The sequence below is a fragment of the Carassius gibelio genome, chromosome A4, assembly GCF_023724105.1.
Source record: "Carassius gibelio isolate Cgi1373 ecotype wild population from Czech Republic chromosome A4, carGib1.2-hapl.c, whole genome shotgun sequence".
NCBI classification, from domain to species: domain Eukaryota; kingdom Metazoa; phylum Chordata; class Actinopteri; order Cypriniformes; family Cyprinidae; genus Carassius; species Carassius gibelio.
In genome coordinates this window covers 1,648,165-1,665,781 of record NC_068374.1, presented here as the reverse complement: position 1 = coordinate 1,665,781, position 17,617 = coordinate 1,648,165, and the positions used below count along the sequence as shown (strand labels likewise).

Genomic DNA, 17,617 nt, shown 5'->3' with positions numbered 1-17,617 from the left:
CCACATAGAAGGAAACAGCAAATATGGGAAAGTCTCAGAGCAAGCTCGTTGAATATGATACACCAGTATATTGGCAAATGAAAAAGGTATATGGCCAGAAATGCATGCAAGATATGATGAAATTAATTAAATACCATGCTTTTACAAAAGAGGGAATGTTGAGTGTTAAGAGATTAAAAGCTGTGAAGGAATCAGTAGAAGATGGAAGCGAGAGGCAAAAAGGGTGTTGCGTGAAACATATGTGTGAGAAATGCGAACAAACTGTGATGCGATGGCTCACTTGTGATATCACAGGTGATATATTTTCTACTGAATTAGTCACCTTCTGCCAAGAATTCAGCCCTACTGTCCACAAACTGAGAAGGCTGCTGGCATTGAAACTGGGGGCTACGAGCGGGCATAAAGTGGGTGGAAAGCTTCAGAAAGGAGAATGTCGGAGAGAACACTGTGAATGGGGACATCATGATAATGTACACTGCAAAGAAAGCTGTTGAAGAGCTGGCTGACGGTATAAAAATAGCATTCCCAGCACGTGTGGACACAGCGAAGATTGGCAACTGCTGCCAGAGCAGAGATGAGTTTGTTCAGAACTATTACAACTGCCTGTATCTGATTTTCAACAAACACAGCGGGTTAGAGGAACCAGATGAGCGAGGAAATCAGCCTGACACATCGGAGTGTCATCTGCAGAGCTGGTTTTTGAATGGACTGAGACCTGAAATTGCGCAAGCGGTAAAGACCAGTCAATGGAAAAGTGGATAGCTATCTGCTGTTGTAGCACATGCTTTGCATGTACAAGAGATTCAGACAGCGAAGAAGAAAAGAGTTAAAGCCAACACTGACAAAGAGTGGCAGCTTGCGATATTGCATGCAGTGTCAAAGCCTGGAGGTATTCTGCGCAGCGAAACCAGCAAACGAAAGGGGGAAGAGGAAAAAGACCAGGAGTAAAATCTCCGAGTGAAAATGAAAGAAAATCTGAGAGATGGGGTTGTTGGATCTGCGAGACTATTGAACATGCAACATACAAGTGCACCAGATGCAGACTGTGTAAAAGGGATTGTCATTGGGCAAAGGGTTGTCCGGAGAACCAGAAAAATCAAGAATATGATATATGTACATTTTTATGATGTAGGTTTTTGGTATTTTAATATGTTTTACTCTTATTTAATGTTATATGTTGTATGTTATATGTGTTATGTCTTGATGTGGCAGCAGTTTCCTGCAATTCTCAGCAATGAACATTTTTGTTGCACATTCTGATAAATTTAAAATGTAAAACGATAATGTAAAATGTACTTAGGCCTTTATGAAAATGCCTAAATATCCTATGCTAGTAGAGGGGATAGTGATTGAGTTTTTAATTGTTTCTGGGGCTTCAAGGTCAGCTACACGACCATGTGACTTGCCGTGCCAACCACAATTAAAAGGCAAAACTAATGAGTCAATTTCTGCATCAGGGCATGTAATTTGTGTAAGATTCACAGTGCCTCTGAATTGTAAAACAGAAGGGGGTGAGGTGCTGAGACATGCTTTTCTTTACACTCCAGCATGTCCAGTGCCTATGATGGGGAGAGATTAATTGTGCAAACTAAATTTGATACTGGTTGCAGACTTTTGGGGTGTCCGAGTGGCAGAGCGGGAGCAGGTTTGCTGCCTGCAAGCAGAACCAAAATGGGCATATGAATGGCAAATTATACATTCTGATTGGGTTGAAATGATGTGTGAACTGACAAAAAAATCTAACCAAACCATTTGACAAAGAAATTATGTTGCCTGACAAATTGCATTACATGTCACATGTTGTAGTGGAATGAGGTGACCAGTATGAAAAAGACTGGTTTGGGGGAGAAAAAAGAAGAAACTTTGAGTTTTGAGAAAATTTTTTGGACAGAAAATATGTGTGCAGTTTCAGTTTGTCTGAAGGAAAAACAGCATCAGTTTTACTCAATGGCAGAAGATTCTGTGCCTCACTTATCACTCTCCAAGATTACAGACCGTGTTAATGTCTCTAAAACCAGAGGCTATTCTTGGTATAAAATCTGTGTTTGAGTCTCTATTAAGAGAGGGAATAATAGTGCCATGCAATTATTCCCCAGTACGCACTCTGATTTTTCCTGAATTTGAGGGCAAAGGGTACTGCTTTCTAGTTTCACTAGAATGAGTCAGGGATATTGTAGTTCTCCAAGAGTCTATAGAACATTTATTCCAAATCATGCGATTTTTGAGCAGCCTCTGAGAGTCCTAACAACAGCGAAGGGGTTGAAGTGGACAGAGAAAGCGGAAGAGGCATTTTTGAACATGAAAGTTCAGCTGTCAGTTGCGCCAACTCTGGGTTTGTCAACATCAACAAAACCTTTTGTTCAGATGGTAGATGAGAAAAATGTGTTCATGACTTCTGTATTGTTGCAACATCATGGAGACAAACTGAGACCTGTGGCATATTTTTCCAGTAAATTAGACCCAGTTGCAGCAGGCCTGCCACACTGTCTGAAGGCGGTGGCAGCTGCTAAACGGGCTGGTATGGCGTCTAGAGAATTTGTATGTTACTCTGACTTGACATTGATGGTGCCTCACGCAGTGTCCATGATTTGCAAGAACAAAAAACATCACACTTATCAACAGCTCGCTGGTTAAGATATCACACTATCTTGCTTGATATGTCTAATATCACTGTTAAGCAATGCACAACCTTGCTACTCTCCTTCCAACATAAGAGGATGGGGAAGAGCATCATTGTTGTTTAACAGCACTTGAACAAATGTGTACGCCACATCCAGACCTTTCTGACGTGCCACTTGAAACTGTGAAAATATCCTTTTTGTGGATGGCTCAGCTTTTTAAGATCCACAACCAGGCCTGAATAAGGTTGGTTATGCGATAACAACTGAATTTGATGCCGGGGCTTCTAAATCACTGCGATCAAATTATTCGGTACAAGCAGTTGAGCTTGTGGCATTATCAGAAGCATGCAAACTAATGACAGAAAAATGCGTCGCAATTTACAAAGATTCACGGTATGCATTTGGGGTTACTCATTAGAGTAGATTTCCTAGATGCTATTTTGCTGCCCAAAAAAATAGCCATTTGTAAATGCGCAGCGCATAACAACAAAGATTCTGTAGCTACAGGGTGTACTCTGTTATCTGAAAATAACCCTGACATTTCTCCATCTTTACAGGACATGCAAACATTTGCCTCGGGGCAAGACAGAGATAAATGGAAGCAGTGTGGCTGTGAGGTGGTGAATGGAGTATGGATGAGCAAAGATGGCAAGCTAGTTTACCAAAACACTTCTTTCCTCACTATGCAAAGTCAATGCATGGGGAAGACCACGCATCGAAAGGGGGAATGATTCAGTGCAAATGAAAGAATCGTGTTTTACAATTCACAATTTATGCAGAACATTTTTGTAAAAGATGTGTCATTTGTACCACACATAATGTAGCAAGAGGTGTAGCAAGTTAATTTAGGCATTTAATTTATTTATTTTTTTTTTTTTTTTATTTTTTTTTTGTGTAATAAGAAATGTAGTATATACTGTTAACTTCAGCAAAACTTGTTTTCAATGTACTGTTTCAATGGTTCCGATCAAGAGTTCCTATCAATTGTTCTATGTGGGGCTTTAATTAGTGGGACACCTATGTAAACTATATCACTTCTCCTTTAAGGGTTCATGCTCAGGCGCATGGTGTATGCAGACAGGGAAGCGGAGGAATTAGAGAGTAACGTTAGGCCTTCTCGAATGTCCCTAATTGTGCTTCACTTCTCTGTTTAAGGTGAATAAATAACAGAGTATCATCACTTTAGTCGTTGAGTGATCGTGTTTCCATGGTGTCCTGTGGTTACAACTTGAAGTCTGCTAAAGAGGCACAAAAATGTCTCAGGTATCCCAGCCAGCCCCGACAAGGCCTTTTGAATATCTACAAATGGAGTTCATTGAATGTCCCCATGTGAAGGGAAGAAATATTGTTTGGTATTTGTGGACATGTGGTCAAATAGGTAGAGGTCTTCCCAACATCCAAACAGGATGCAGCAGAAGTAGCAAAGGCTCTGCTGACTGAAATAGTCCCGAGATGGGGAATCCCATGAAAAATCAGTTCAGATAATGGAACACCTTTTGTCAATGAGGCAATAAAACAAGAGGGTAAGTTTCTGGGAATTGATATGTGAACACATTGCACCTATCACACCACCAGCAGAGGCGATATTGAATGGGAAAATGCTACAATAAAAATAAATTGGCTAAGTGTTGTGAGAAAAACGACTCACATGGGTCAAGGCACTCCCATTCGTTCTCGTGTACATGATGATGAGAAACCAATCCAGGGTAAACCTGAGCCCTTTTGAAAATCTCTTTGGTAAACCACCATTTATGGGAATGGAAGGGGATAAACAACAGCTGCCATCAACAGAGGTGTGTGAGCATGACATGTTGAGTTAGTGCAAATAAATGTCTTCTGTGTTGTCTAATGTCTTACTTTTTTTTCGCTAAAAAGTTGGAAGACCAGTTTACTTCCAATGACTCAACTTCAGTGTGGATAGGTCTAAGAGCCATCACAAACTACAAGACTTTCTTACTGCTAAATTCAGAAAAAACAGAGGTTTTAATCATAGGGCCTAAAAACTTTGCTTGTAATAACCTAGAACACTGTCTAAGACTTGATGGTTGCTCTGTGAATTCTTCGTCATCAGTTAGGAACCTAGGTGTGCTACTTGATCGCAATCTTTCCTTAGAAAGCCACGTTTCTAGCATTTGTAAAACTGCATTTTTCCATCTCAAAAATATATCTAAATTACGGCTTATGCTCTCAATGTCAAATGCAGAAATGTTAATCCATGCATTTATGACTTCAAGGTTAGACTATTGTAATGCCTTATTGGGTGGTTGTTCTGCACGCTTGGTAAACAAACTACAGCTAGTCCAAAATGCAGCAGCAAGAGTTCTTACTAGAACCAGGAAGTATGACCATATTAGCCCGGTCCTGTCCACACTGCACTGGCTCCCTATCAAACATCGTATAGATTTTAAAATATTGCTTATTACTTATAAAGCCCTGAATGGTTTAGCACCTCAGTATTTGAATGAGCTCCTTTTACATTATACTCCTCTACGTCCGCTACGTTCTCAAAACTCAGGCAATTTGATAATACCCAGAATATCAAAATCAACTGCGGGCGGCAGATCCTTTTCCTATTTGGCCCCCATAAACTCTGGAATAACCTACCTAACATTGTTCGGGAGGCAGACACACTCTTGCAGTTTAAATCTAGATTAAAGACCCATCTCTTTAACCTGGCATACACATAACATAATAATGTGCTTTTAATATCCAAATCCGTTAAAGGATTTTTAGGCTGTATTAATTAGGTAAACTGGAACCGGAACACTTCACATAACACCGTACTTTCTACATCATTAGAAGAATGGCATCTACGCTAATATTTGTCTGTTTCTCTTTTATTCCGAGGTCACCGTGGCCACCAGATCCAGTCTGTATCCAGATCAGAGAGGATCACATTCTGTCACCGATGGAGTTTCGGTTCCTTGCCGCTGTCGCCTCTGGCTTGCTTAGTTGGGGTCATTTCATCTACAGCGATATCATTGACTTGATTGCAAATAAAAACAGACACTATTTCAACTGAACAGAGATGACATAACTGAATTCAATGATGAACTGCCTTTAACTATCATTTTGCATTATTGAGACACTGTTTTCCAAATGAATGTTGTTCAGTGCTTTGACGCAATGTATTTTGTTTAAAGCACTATATAAATAAAGGTGATTGATTGATATAACAAAACTATTAGTTCATCATTATCAAATTAACTTTAAATAAGATTTTATAATCAAGTCATACACTGTGTTCTTATAAAAATTGTGAAATGAACTGTGATAATATATGATAATATAAAATACCATGCTATAATCATATATTATAGCATATATAGCATCTGTATATATATATATATATTATACAGATGCTTCACCTGAGTTCAGGTTGTGAATCTCCACTGTTAAACTTCATTGGCTCAATCATAGACGTGTCACTCTTCATAGACACACAGCTGGACACTGGTTCTGATCTCTTCTGATGAACTGAACTAAAAATTAGCAGATTAAAGATAATTAATTATACTGTTGTATATTAAAAAATATACATATAATTTATTAGCTGTTTTGGAAGCCATTTTCAGAAGATAAAGAACAGATAAGGACATTAGTTTGTAAGCGTTTTGCCTTTTTTTCTCATTCGACTACTTTCTTTACTTTTTGTATCGCTTGTTAAGTACTTATTTAGGTCACTTGTAGTCACTATGTGCTTTCAGACCTTTACTAGCACTACTAACACTCTGAGAGCACGCTATGTATGTCGAAGGAAGGCCTAACCGACAAATGTACGGCCTGTCCCTTTGACCTCTACTATTACAGTCTCTATTTCAGTTGGTCGATGGAACTGCCAGTCTGCTGTTAACAAAGCAGATTTTGTTTTTTCTATTGCCACTCATGCCGGACTTAACCTCATGGAACTAACTGAGACTTGGATCAAACCTGAAGACACTGCCACTTCCACAGCCCTCTCCACTAAGTTCACTTGTTCCCACACATACATAAAAAAAATTGAAATTTGATCTTTAGTAAGTATAGTATAGTATAGTATAGTAAGTATACTGCGTGCTGTTAACAGTCCCACCACGTCTACTCCGTGTGTTTCTCTGCGCAGGCCCGGTGCACCCAGGACGCGATCTTCCCAGATGTCCTTCACTGCGACGCCGGGACACCACGGACCCTGGGTGCATCCACAGCGGAGGACACGAGCCGGGTCCCGGGCGACGACCTCTCCCCCTCCTGCCTTCGAGATCTCCCTCCAGAACCGCTTCGCTCCCCTCCGCGAGACAGGACGCGACGCTGTGATCATCGGAGATTCCATCGTCCGACACGTAAGTGCTATGTTAGCCGAAGGTAAAGTGCACACTCATTGTTTGCCTGGTGCTCGTGTTCTCGATGTTTCTGTGCAGATACCCGTGATCCTGAAGGACGACGAGAGCCCCAGAGCGGTCGTGCTTCACGCTGGGGTTAACGACACCATGCTGCGGCAGACGGAGACGCTGAAGAGGGACTTCAGGAGCCTGATCGAGACGGTTCGCAGCACGACGCCCGCGGCGACGATCGTCGTGTCAGGACCACTGCCCACGTTTTGACGAGGACACGAAAGGTTCAGTAGACTTTTTGCTTTAAATGAATGGTTGTTGTCATGGTGTAAAGAACAGAAACTGCTATTTGTTAATAACTGGAATCTTTTCTGGGAGCGTCCTAGACTGTTTCGCGCTGATGGATTACACCCCAGCAAAATCGGAGCGGAGCTTCTTTCTGACAACATCTCCAGGACACTTCGCTCCATGTGACTAGTAAGACAATTCTCAAATAACCATTATGATGAGTTTTGTTCCACCCGCTTAAATGCTAAAAGTACTTGCGCTGTAAAAACTATCAAGACTGTGTCTGTTCCCCGAATAGTGAGGTCAAAATATAAATATAATATAGGATCTAGAAAAAATCTTATCGTAATTAAACCAGAATTTTTTTTTTTTTAAAGTTTGGGCTCATAAATATTAGATCACTCACACCAAAAGCAGTTATTGTAAATGAAATGATCACAGATAATAGTTTTGATTTACTCTGCTTGACTGAAACCTGGCTAAAACCAAATGATTATTTTGGTCTAAATGAGTCTACTCCACCAAACTACTGTTATAAGCATGAGCTCCGTCAGACTGGTCAACAATATATAGTGATATTCTCAATGTTACCCAGAAAACAGGATACAGGTTTAACTCTTTTGAAATACTTCTGCTAAATGTTACTCTGTCAGACATGCAAAAGAAATCTAATGTATCTCTTGCTCTGGCTACTGTGTATAGACCACCAGGGCCGTATACAGAATTCCTAAAAGAATTTGCAGATTTCCTCTCAGACCTTCTAGTTACAGTTGATAAGGTGCTAATCATGGGAGATTTTAATATCCACATTGATAATGCAAATTATACATTAGGACTTGCATTTACTGACCTAATAAACTCCTTTGGAGTCAAGCAAAATGTCACCGAGCCCACTCATCGTTTTAATCATACACTAGACTTAATTATATTGCATGGAATCAATCTTACTGCTATAGATATTGTACCTCAAAGTGATGATATTACAGACCATTTCCTTGTATCGTGCATGCTGCGTATAACTGATATTAACTATATGTCGCAGCGATACCGTCTGGGCAGAACTATTGTTCCAGCCACCAAAGAAAGATTCGCAAATAACCTGCCTGATCTATCCCAACTGCTATGTGTACCCAAAAATACACATGAATTAGACGAAATTACTGATAACATGGGCACTATTTTCTCTAATACATTAGAAGCTGTTGCCCCGATCAAATTGAAAAAAGTTAGAGAAAAACGTACTGTACCATGGTATAACAGTAATACTCACTCTCTCAAGAAAGTAACTCGTAGTCTTGAACGCAAATGGAGAAAAATTAACTTAGAAGTTTTTAGAATTGCATGGAAAAAGAGTATGTCCAGCTATAGACAGGCTCTAAAAACTGCTAGGGCAGAGCATATCCACAAACTCATTGAAAATAACCAAAACCATCCAAGGTTTTTATTTAGCACAGTGGCTAAGTTAACAAATTACCAAACGCCACCTGATTCAAATATTCCACCAATGTTAAATAGCAATGACTTTATGAATTTCTTCACTGATAAAATAGATATCATTAGAAATACAATAGCGAATGTAGATTCTACATCATCTAACACTTCAGTTTCATCCATCGCACCCAAAGATAAACTGCAGTGCTTTACAACCATAGGACAGGAAGAGCTAAATTAACTTATCACTGTATCTAAACCAACAACATGTTTATTAGATCCTGTACCCACTAAATTACTGAAAGAGCTGTTACCTGTAGCCGAAGAACCGCTTCTCAATATTATTAACTCGTCGTTATCTTTAGGTCACGTCCCAAAACCATTCAAGCTGGCGGTTATCAAGCCTCTTATTAAGAAACCAAAACTAGATCCTAGTGTACTGGCAAATTATAGGCCTATTTCAAATCTTCCATTTATGTCTAAAATTTTAGAAAAAGTTGTGTCTGCTCAATTGAGCACCTTCCTGCATAAAAATGATCTGTATGAAGAATTTCAGACCAAGGCTGTATCTCATTTCTAGTCTTACTTGATCTTAGTGCTGCGTTCGACACCATAGATCATGACATACTCATAGATCGATTACAAAACTATACAGGTATTCAAGGGCAGGCTCTAAGATGGTTTAGATCCTACCTGTCCGATCGCTACCATTTTGTTTACTTAAATGGGGAGTCATCTCATTTATCATCAGTAAAATATGGAGTGCCACAAGGATCCATCCTAGGTCCCCTTCTATTTTCAATATACATGTTGCCCCTTGGTAATATTATTAGAAAATACGGAATTAGCTTCCACTGTTATGCTGATGACACTCAGCTATATATCCCAACGAGACCAGATGAAACTTCCCAATTATCTAAGCTAACAGAGTGTTTTAAAAATGTAAAAGATTGGATGACAAATAATTTTCTCTAATTAAATTCAGATAAGACAGAGATACTAATTATTGGACCAAAAAACACTACACAGAATCTTGTAGATTACAATTTGCAACTAGACGGATGTACTGTTACTTCCTCTACAGTCAGAAATCTGGGTGTTATATTAGACAGCAATTTGTCTTTTGAAAATCATATTTCCAATGTTACAAAAACTGCATTCTTCCATCTTAGAAACATTGCCAAGCTACGAAACATGTTATCTGTTTCTGATGCAGAAAAGCTAGTTCATGCATTTATGACCTCTAGACTGGACTATTGTAATGCACTTCTAGGTGGTTGTCCTGCTTCATCAATAAACAAGCTACAGGTCGTCCAAAATGCAGCAGCTAGAGTCCTTACGAGGTCAAGAAAATATGATCATATTACCCCGACTTTACAGTCTCTGCACTGGCCACCTATTAAGTTCCGTATCAGTTACAATTTATCATTACTTACCTATAAGGCCCTAAATGGTTTAGCTCCTGCATACCTAACTAGCCTTCTACCACGCTACAACCCATCACGCTCCCTAAGTTCAAAAAACGCTTTTCGTTCCTAGGATAGCAAAGTCCACTAAAGGAGGTAGAGCTTTCTCACATTTGGCTCCCAAACTCTGGAATAGCCTTCCTGATAATGTTCGGGGTTCAGACACACTCTCTCTGTTTAAATCGAGATTAAAAACACATCTCTTTCGCCAAGCATTCGAATAATGTATCTTTTTAATTGTAAATGTAGTTGCATCTGATCAAAGGTGCATTTTTATTCATTAGCTTGGGTTAAACTAATTTTAATTTGTTGGATCAGCAGCTATGCTAATGATGTCTGTATTTTGTTTCTATGTTTCGCCACGGGATTCACATCCCGTGGTAACTAGGATTTACACAAGCTCAAGTCTGGATCCAGAAAACCTGAGAAGAGATGATGCTGACCCCTCAGAGGACCCCAGATGATGCTAACCCTGAATCAACAAACAGAACTAACAATTATTGCTAAATGTGTGACTGAATCATGTAATAACTTAATTAATAATATTGATAGTTCATCGTCTAGCTGACTACGTCTTGTATTATTATTTTTTTTTTTTCTGAAATTATGTCAAATGTGCACAAACAACTAGCTACTACTAAATATTGTAGAAACATAATTTTCTGTAAAGTTGCTTTGTAACGATTTGTTTTTTTAAAAAGCACTATACAAATAAACTTGAATTGAATCTTTAACCATCACCTACAGGTAACGGTTCATTTGAATCACATGCAATTACTTGTTACTTGCAGTGTTAAAATCCACTTTGTGGTCATTTATCGTCCCCATGGTCAACTGGGAAACTTCTTGGTTAGGAGTTGGATGTGCTGCTATCAAAATTTCCTGAAGATGATACTCCTCTGGTATTGCTTGGTGACTTCAACATCCACCTAGATAAACCCTAAGCTGCTGACTACAAAACTCTGTTCGCCTCTTGATCTCAAGTGAGTGTCTACTACAGGGACTCACAAATCAGGCAACCAAATGGACCTCATCTACACATGCTGTTGCTCCATAGACAACTCTTCAGTTGCTCCACTGCACACCTGAGACCACTTCCTGATTACTGCTAACCTAACACTTACTCCTGAAGCGGCACGCACTCCAACGCAGGTCACCTTTCGATGGAACCTATGCTCACCCTCTCCATCTCGCCTATCTTCTTTGGTTTCATCCTCACTTCCTTCGCTCTCTCATTTTCATCTCTGGACATGGAACAGTGCTACGGACACTCTTTGATCCACTCTAAACTCTTGCTTGGACAAATTTTGCCCACTGTTGTGTAGACCAGCATGCACCACCCCATCTGCCCCCTCGCTGTCCGATGTTCTCCATGAACATCGCTCTAAACTCAGGGCTGCAGAGAGAAAATGGCACCTCAATGGGTATCAGTCTCTCCTCTTTTTCTTCTCTGCAAATGTCTTCACTGCAAAAACATCATATGACCACAACTAAATTAACAACTGTTGTGATGCCTGGACATTCTTCAAAGCTTTCTCTTCTCTTCTCTTCTTAATCTGCCTCTACCTCCTCCTCAGTTGACTCTTACAGCTGGCAACTTTGCAGTTTTCTTCACAAATAAGACAAGAACCATCAGTGACCAGTTCTACACACTACAGACGGAGGATAACTTTACAACGACTAATGCACACCCTCTCTCCTTCCTCTCTCTACTCTCAGAGATGGAAGTTTCTAAACTCATCCTGTCCAGTCATCCTACTACTTGTTCACTTGATTCGATCCCCACTCATCTCCTTCAAGCGATTTCTTGTTCAGTCATACCTTCACTTACTCACATTATCAACTTCTCTCTTCACTCTGGAACATTTCTCTCAGCATTTAAGCAGGCTCAGTTAAGCCCACTGCTTAAGAAACCATCTCTAAATCCAGCACTTCTAGAAAACTACAGACCAATATCCCTTCTTAAATTCATTGCAAAGACGCTTGAGTGAGTTGTGTTCAACCAGTTCTCTATGTTCCTTGTACAGAACAACCTCCTGGACAGCAACCAATCTGGCTTCAAAAGCAGCCACTCAACTGAGACTGCCCTGCTCTCAGTTACTGAAGCCCTGCGACTGGCAAGAGCAGCTTCAAAATCCCCAGTACTCATCTCACTGGACCTGTCTGCTGCTTTAGACATCGTTAATCACCAGATTCTCCTGTCCACCCTCAGAAAGAATGGAATCTCTGGAACCACACTCCTGTGGTTTTACTAACTTTCTGATAGATCCTACAGGGTGTCTTGGAGGGGTGAAGTGTCTAAGTCACAACAACTTGCTACTGGGGTTCCTCAAGGCTCCATACTGGGACCACTTCTCTTCTCCATCTACATGACTTCATTAGGATCTGTCATTCAGAAGAATGGCTTTTCTTATCACTGCTACGCTGATGACACTCAACTCTACTTCTCATTACAACCAAATGACCCGAAGGTAATTGCTTGAATTTCCGCCTGCCTGAGTGACATTTTTAGCTGGATGAATGACCACCACCTTCAGCTCAGTTAAGCTTCACAGACCACATAGCTACAATGACCCGGTCCTGCAGATTTGCCTCATACAACATTAGGAAGATTAGACCCTTCCTGTCAGAGCAAGCCACACAACTTAAGCCTATGCAACTGATCCAGAATGCAGCAGCAAGGGGTTGTCTTCAATGAGCCAAAACAGCTCACGTTACTTCCCACCCTTATCAGGTTACAATGGCTACCAGTAGCCGCTCAAATCAAATTCAAGGTACTGATGCTTGCCTACAAGATGAGCACTGACACGGCACCAACATACATAAACTCACTAGTTTATGTGCCCTCCAGAAGTTTACGCTCTGCAAGTGAACGACGCCTTAGGGTGCCATCCCAAAGATGTTCAAAATAACTCTCACGGACCATTTCCAGGACTCTGCCCATCTGGTGGAATGACCTCAATTTGAACAACTGAGTGTTTTTAAAAAACATCTAAATATTTTTTTTTTACCAGCACTTAACCAACTAGTACTTACCTTTTCTTATCATATTCTTAAAAACAAAATCTCTGGCTAGGTGAACAAAACAAAAAAACTCTGGCTAGGTGTTCTGTACTAGACTAACTGAGACTTGTCATGGCAGTTGAATACTGTTGTTCATTTGGCGCCTAAACTCTGGAATAACCTACCTAACATTGTTCGGGAGGCAGACACACTCTTGCAGTTTAAATCTAGATTAAAGACCCATCTCTTTAACCTGGCATACACATAACATACTAATATGCTTTTAATATCCAAATCCGTTAAAGGATTTTTAGGCTGTATTAATTAGGTAAACCGGAACCGGAAACACTTCACATAACACCCTATGTACTTGCTACATCATTAGAAGAATGGCATCTACGCTAATATTTGTCTGTTTCTCTCTTATTCCGAGGTCACCGTAGCCACCAGATCCAGTCTGTATCCAGATCAGAGGATCACTGCAGTCACCCGGATCCAGTACGTATCCAGACCAGATGGTGGATCAGCACCTAGAAAGGACCTCTACTGCCCTGAAAGACAGCGGAGACCAGGACAACTAGAGCCCCAGATACAGATCCCCTGTAAAGACCTTGTCTCAGAGGAGCACCAGAACAAGACCACAGGAAACAGATGACAATCTGCACAATCTGACTTTGCTGCAGCCTGGAATTGAACTACTGGTTTCGTCTGGTCAGAGGAGAACTGGCCCCCAGTTTTTTTCTCCATTCTGTCACCGATGGAGTTTCGGGTACTTGCCGCTGTCGACTCTGGCTTGCTTCGATGGGGTAACTTCATCTACAGCGATATCATTGACTTGTTTGCAAATGAATGCACAGACACTATTTAAACTGAACAGAGATGACATAACTGAATTCAATGATAAACTCCCTTTAAAATCATTATGCATTATTGAGGCACTGTTTTCTAAAAGAATGTTGTTCAGTTTCTTTGACGCAATGCATTTTGTTAAAGGTGACTTTAACTTTGTTGTTGTTCTCTTATTGGTCTGATTGCTTCTATTGTTCTCATTTGTAAGTCGCTTTGGATAAAAGCATCTGCCAAATGATTAAATGTAAATATATTCATCTATCATTATTCATTATTTTAAATTCACTTTAAATAAGATTGTATAATCATGTCTGTTGTGAGCCCCTGCTCTTTTTCTTTTTCCTTTCCTGAGTCCAGCTGCTAATTGGATGTGGGCGGAGACCATTACAAACACCTGAAGCCTTTACCTATTTAAGAGCGGCTGGGACTTCAATGGAGATTTGCCCTGGGAACTCTTGTGTTTAATCTTGTTTCGCGGTCTCTTTTGTTTAAGGATGGTGAGAGACTGACTGTTTAGTTACCACAGAGTACATAGAAAGCATGGGTAAGTGAGCTGACCTGGAAGACTTTTGCTGTTTGATTTCTTCCTCGGGAGATGGGAAGCTTCCTTGACTCTTGAGTTAGTGGTAGTTTAAATTAGTTAAACCAGTCCTTATTTAGGATTCATTTTTTATACACTTTTGCTGTTTTCCTGTTTTTGTTATTAATTTTACCTGTGTAATAAAACTTAAACTTTTGCCCTGGCCACTGTTGTGTTTGTTGCCTTTAGAATGGCTTTCTTATGTTGGTCCCTAAACAGGGTCATAACATAAATTGCTATAGTTTTGTAGAATGCTTTGTGATATTTATATTTATGCAATGCTACTTTTGTGTTTTGTAGTTTTCTTTAAGAGATTGAGGCAATTCTACTTGTGTCGTGTCGCTTGCTTTGTAAGTTGATGCATTGCTATTTTTGCTTGTTTGTAGCATGCTTCTGTGTATTGCATTTCTACTTTTGTTTTTGTACTGTTTCATGCTTTTGTATTTGATGCATGGCTACAGTACTTTGGGCATGTTCTTTGGTTGCATTTAGTAGTTTGAAAGGTGGGTTTTGACCAATTTTAGCCGTTCTTTTTGTGGAAACTACTTTTGAGTGGCCATGGGTTGTAGGTGTTTCATGGGGTAAAGTTCTTGTATTTGCTTATCTGTATTTTACACTAGGTTCTTACTACCTTTTGTAGAGACAAGTTTTATGGAGGATTTGGAGAAGTTTTTTTTTTTTTTTTTGCAGTCTCCTTCATTAGTACAGTAATAGACGTTGGAAAGCAGAACTTAAGCAAATTGCTGATTCTGATAAAACTGTATTTTTGGTAGTTAAGGCTACCATGAGACAAAGTTGATCTATATTGGATTAAAAGGAATCTTCGGGTGATGCTGCTTCAAAAATGTTTTGCAGTTTGATTTGCATAAAGACTCCTTTGTTGAAGTCTCGACGTGAAGGAACTTTAACTCGAAGAAATGGAGGTTAAAGGAAAAACAAATTGCAATTGACTGAGCTGAGAAGGTTAGAACTGGAGTCAGGAAAATTGGAGCAGGAGAGCGGGATAACTCCTGCTTTTAAAAAATTACAACTTTGAGCAGTAATAGTCAAACCGCCTGTAACAATTGAGCTAGTGAGGACTTCGCTGTCTGTAAACATTTGTTTGGTCCTTCCCTTCATAGAAGAATATTAGAAAAACTATACTCATTTTGAACGTGTAGTTGTAACTTTGTTGGGCTAAGTGTGTATGGACCTTACTGCTTCAATGCATTTTAACCGGTGGCTCAAGTTTTTCTTTCCCTTCTGACCAGATTTTGGATTGAGGCTGTTAAAACTGCAGTTCGAAGATACCATGAGTCCTACAGATTTTGCTCCTCTAGGAGAGAAGGTAATTCTTGAGGAATTTAAGAATTGCTTTCCTGGCAATGTTCTTGAGTGAACGGCAGGTTTAGGAAGCACCATTCTAAACCTTAGTTCTAGTGTGTAGCTTCTTACCTAGACCGCCATCTTTTTGAGTTTGAAAGTAAAAAGGGCTCTGACACTCAAAGTCCTTGTTAAGATTTTATGAGATTAAGTCCTTTTTGGTGTCTGGAGTTGCTGGGTCAGGCCTGAACAACTTGTTGAGAGCGTGTCTTATTTTTAGCAGGAGGTAAGGTTCTGGCTAAACCCGAGTCTTAATATACTCCCTTGTCTGCTAAGAGTACTGTAACGGAAACGGGTCAATTTAGCTCAAAGGGAATAATTTAAGATTTTAAAGGGAATTTGAACAGAATCGCTGTTTCACGGCTGGTCACCAAGACGCCCTGCGATTCAGTGAACGAGCCGTTTAACATCAAATCTGCGCTGGATACTAATATCCAAACTATAGTGAAACACTATCAATTAGCACAGTAACAAGATGGGCAGTTTAAGACATTAACTTGTAAGCACAAAACACAAGATACTTCTCTTTTCAATATGATAGCAGAAACATAGCTAGAGACTAAAAGCAGACTAAAAGCCAGATTTCATGGTGTCCTAGGTATTTAAAGTGGCCTGTTGGCCACACCTCAAATGTTGTCTTGACCAATCAGATATTGTCTTGGCTCGGGGGTATCATAAATCATTTGTTTATCTTACCAAGCATGTGGTCCGAATTTTCCTGCCTTGCAGGGTTTAATTTTGGACATGATTCCTATTACACGAATATGATACATGGGACAAATAAATTATTGTCTGGATAATATCAAGCAAGCACATTCGATTATATCAATACTAGACATGACTATGTATCCTATTAGTTATCAAAAGACATACACAATAAGTGATTATACATGATAGTCGAATGTGTTGGTTACATATAAATGAATATGGAGTTAAGCGATGGAATGATTGATTTATAAGTCTTTTTGAGTTTATTCTGGTCCATGTACAAAAAGCAGTTTCTTTGCCATTCTCATGACATAGGGATGTTCTGTAGAGACAGAGGTTTAAAGCCCCCCACCAGGAATTTCAGTCTGGTTCTGCTAGGTGGGGGAAGTCAATGGAAGTGTTTAACTCATGGGTTTCCATGTGATGTCCAGCGTTGCATTTCAATTACGAACAACAAATTTGACACCAAATTTCTCTTCTTCGAATTGAAATTGTAAATAATTGTTCTAGTGGTGTTAATGTTGAAAGCTGTTGTGTGAACCAGTTGGTTGGTCATCTTGCTTGGTTCTTGTGGCAGTAGAACTGATTTATGACTTCCTGAGGAATTCGGCTCGTGTTTCAAAGCACAGCTTTGATGGACTCTTTAATTTGTCTGGTTCGACTCATTTCTGTTACAGTACTGATGAGAGGTCTATGAACTGTCCAGACACATTTCCTGCCTGCACCATTATTTGAGCTGTCCAAGCAACTGCCAAGTGAGTATGACTTCGAAGATTTGACACATCTTAGACCAAATGTCCCAATACACAACTTCCATTTTATTTGACTGTGTTGGATTTTTCCATTTTATAGTTGGAGTATTCAATTCATAAAAAATAATTTTATTAAATTATATTTAATGTTTTAAGGGTGGGGATGTTACGAGGCCCTGCTCTTTTTCTTTTTTCTTTCCTGAGTCCAGCTGCTAATTGGATGTGGGCGGAGACCATTACAAACACC

At 39.8% G+C, this 17,617-nt stretch overlaps 1 protein-coding gene across 32 annotated transcripts in view; it reads right to left on the bottom strand.

Moving 5' to 3' along the window:
* The window catches only part of LOC127966783 (NACHT, LRR and PYD domains-containing protein 12-like), a 110,680-nt gene that overhangs the window by 62,695 nt on the left and 30,368 nt on the right, over positions 1-17,617 (bottom strand). The window lies entirely within an intron of this gene.